At 30.8% G+C, this 3,295-nt stretch overlaps 1 long non-coding RNA gene across 3 annotated transcripts; it reads left to right on the plus strand.

Annotated features, from left to right (window-relative positions):
• Positions 1 to 1,380: 1,380 nt before the first annotated feature.
• LOC110877332 lies at positions 1,381 to 3,077 on the plus strand. 3 transcript variants are annotated; one of them, XR_002556959.2, is made up of 2 exons: positions 1,381 to 1,594; positions 2,867 to 3,077. It is a non-coding gene; the product is annotated as an uncharacterized LOC110877332 (long non-coding RNA). The 3 variants fall into 3 exon arrangements; XR_004866580.1 differs by having other exon boundaries at positions 1,412 to 1,594; positions 1,922 to 3,077; XR_004866579.1 differs by having other exon boundaries at positions 1,412 to 1,594; positions 1,928 to 3,077.
• The last annotated feature ends 218 nt before the right edge of the window (positions 3,078 to 3,295 follow it).

Below are 3,295 nucleotides of genomic sequence, written 5' to 3' on the forward strand. Positions count from 1 at the left end.
ATATTAAATAAGATTAATATATTCATGAAAATTAATTCAAATTCAAACAAGTGTACAAGAAGGTATGCGTGTAAGAAATATATGACAGTATACGTGGCCAGTTGTAGGAGAATTTTGTGAACAACAAGCCACCCAATCTAATTCTAATAAAAGAGTCCTATTAATGCCATATGGTATTTTCTCATTCAAAAGTCCTATTAAAGCCATATGGCATTTCCTCATTCAATTCACTAATAATATATATTTATATTTCATATGCATAAATATTATAATGCATAATAATAACAATAATAATCTATCTAATACTAATAAAAGAATCATGATAGTGATACATGACATTCTATTCTTAAAATTATATCTTAATGTCATGTCGCATTCTCTCCTTTACTATTATTATTAATTCTTCTTCTTCTTATTATTATTATAATATCTTATTAATATACAATTTATTGATTTATACACAACAACAAATAAATAAATATTGTTATTATATTATATTATATTAATATATCCAATTTATTAATCTATACATAAGTATAAATAAATACGTAATACATAAAAATATTTATCTTATACTATTGAAGTATTTTAATTATTTATTTTTATTTTCATATGTGACATTAGATTTTATTTTTTCAACATTGCTGATCAAACCAAATTAGGTATTTATCTAACCAAATAATTTATTTGCGAATAACTCTAAACATAGGTGTCTCTTAGTTTAGCAATATTATTATTTTATTAATAATATATTAGATTAATATCCAGATATTATTATTAGTATATAACACATGTGGTGTCCGATACAAAAAAAAACTTTATTGCGAATATAACTCTTCATTCAACGAATTTTATACCACCATGCCAATAAACCTACAAAAACGAATATGGTATATAGTTTAAAATTTAAATTATATTTTATATAGTTTAGATTATATTTAATTTATTTTTGTAATTATATATCAACAATGATTAAGTTAAATATAAGATATTTACATAGCTTTTTAAGTTCACATTTAAACTAAAGTGATTTTTTTGATGAAGTTAATGGGCTGGATGAAAATGACAAAAAGAATGCAAAACTCAGGAACTAATGAGAAAAATTGTTATTGCTATTGTTATTATTATCTATTCGTAATTATTAAATTATTATAATTATGAATTATTATTATTATCTAAGTCACTAGGTTATAGTCTATGCGTTACACGGGTTTACGTAACATATTGTCTTTATTCAACCCGTGTAATACGCGGGTCTATAAACTAGTTATTATTATATATATCAAATTATAACATGCTATTGCGCCAGGGAAGTTTTTTGTTTTTCATTTTTTGACCACAGTTGTTTTCAGGTTTTTGTTACCTTTTGCTTTTTCACTCACTCACATAGTATGTTGAGAGAGAGAGATGGCCGAGATATTTCCCCCAAACCCAAAACGTGTTTCTCTCTCTACGGCGCCAACTCCCTTTTTTTTCTCTCTCTAAAACTCTCTCATATTCCTCCAGTTCCAAATAATTTACACAATCACAAATTCACTCCGTTTAACGAAGCTTCCAATTCGTGATTTTGCTTTACTGACTCCGTTCTATTCAGGTACGATCATCTTTGAGCCCTATTTCTTTCATGAATTCTTCTGGTTTTATACTTTTATTATCTGTCGGTGGGTCAATGTTAATCGTATTGTTATATTCTGATGCTGCATTGACCACCGAATGCAGTCAATCGGTATGGTTTTTGGTTTTAAATTGGGCGTTTAGGGGTTTGATTTCTAGGGTTTTTTTTGTTGGTTCTGATTGTGGTGGTTTTAATTTGTTTATGTGTTTGTTGATTTCTATTTTGTTACTTTTAAGAGTTGATTTTTGCTTTTGTTTTCATACTAGATAGAATTTAGTCTTCACATTCACTTTCACATTCTTTTAGCTGTAGTTTTGGATAGTTAGGTATGTGTTGGAGAATGAGTTGACTTGATGGACAGTTGACTCAAAAGCTAGAAATATTTTTTTTTGAACGGCCAACGAATCCTCCAAATGGGTTACTGGCGAAATTCACCACATCGGGATACACCCGCCTTCCGAACCGGGGAAAACCCCCACCTAGGGCCGAAGCCCGTGAACACTCGCCTGAAGGCACGACAGTGCGGTGAGGTAAAACCCGCTCAGTTCAAGGATCGAACTAGCGATCGCCGCCTACTCGCCTAGTCTCCCATCATCACCAGGTGCCGCAGAAACTAAATGCTAGGGGCAGGAATTGAACTTGAGTCACTTGGAACACAAGGTCTCTCCCTTACCACTCCACCACTAGCCCATTGGCAAAAGCTAGAAATATTGATTGCGTATATGTGTGTGCATATAGGCATATGTATGTATGTGTTTCTGTTTGTGTATGTCTATTATATGAAGAGATAAACTTGAAATATGATTGGAAATTTTGATGCACCAACATCAGTATTCACCGTATGTATGTGCATAGAATGGTCTGTTTTAACATATGCATGTTCTTTCTTAAAAAGATAAAACTTGAAATACAGTAGAAAACTTGATGCACCGATAACATACAATACATAACCATGGTTTTAGATCAAGTACAGGGTGACACATGATGCGAATATTTCCTCTGTGTGCCTTAAACAACCAAAGACATTTTGCTGTTCTTTTTTTATATATAAAAACTTATGTTGAAGACAAGAAATTTGAAACTACCTTGCATTGGTGAAACCACTAAGTGCCACTACTAACACAATGACAATAATTGATTTAATTGATTCAATAATTGAAGTTGTACAGTGTTCAGTTAGAGTGTTTTCGAGTTCAAGGACTGAAGGTAAAATCAAATATCTGACCTGGGTTTCGACTTTCATGGATTCAGGTTATGTGTTAGATTTGGATATCTGACCTGGCCACACGCATACTTCAAGGAACTCTTTAATCGGTTACGACTTTCATGGATTTAGGATTTGTGTGTGTTTTGAATTGATTCGACGGTCATTTGGGTGTATGTTCTATATGAATTTCCGCTTATGCTGTGGGTTTTGGACGTAAGAGCTTGATCAAGATCTATAATTCAGCTTTTTAATTTCTATTTACCTTACAATACTTTACCTATATATTATTTTTCTTTTTTCTCATTTTAAGTATTTTTGGTTGCTAAAATTAAGGTAACTAATTTCCATAACAATCTTAGATTACAAATACAGTGACAAGATCTGTTTAACTTTTTTACTATTATTTTGGAGGACAAAACTTTCTTTGAAGTTTGTATGGTGTAACATTAGGATTTTGGATTTATTTTGATCAT

The sequence above is a fragment of the Helianthus annuus genome, chromosome 9 (genome assembly GCF_002127325.2).
Source record: "Helianthus annuus cultivar XRQ/B chromosome 9, HanXRQr2.0-SUNRISE, whole genome shotgun sequence".
Classification (NCBI taxonomy): domain Eukaryota; kingdom Viridiplantae; phylum Streptophyta; class Magnoliopsida; order Asterales; family Asteraceae; genus Helianthus; species Helianthus annuus.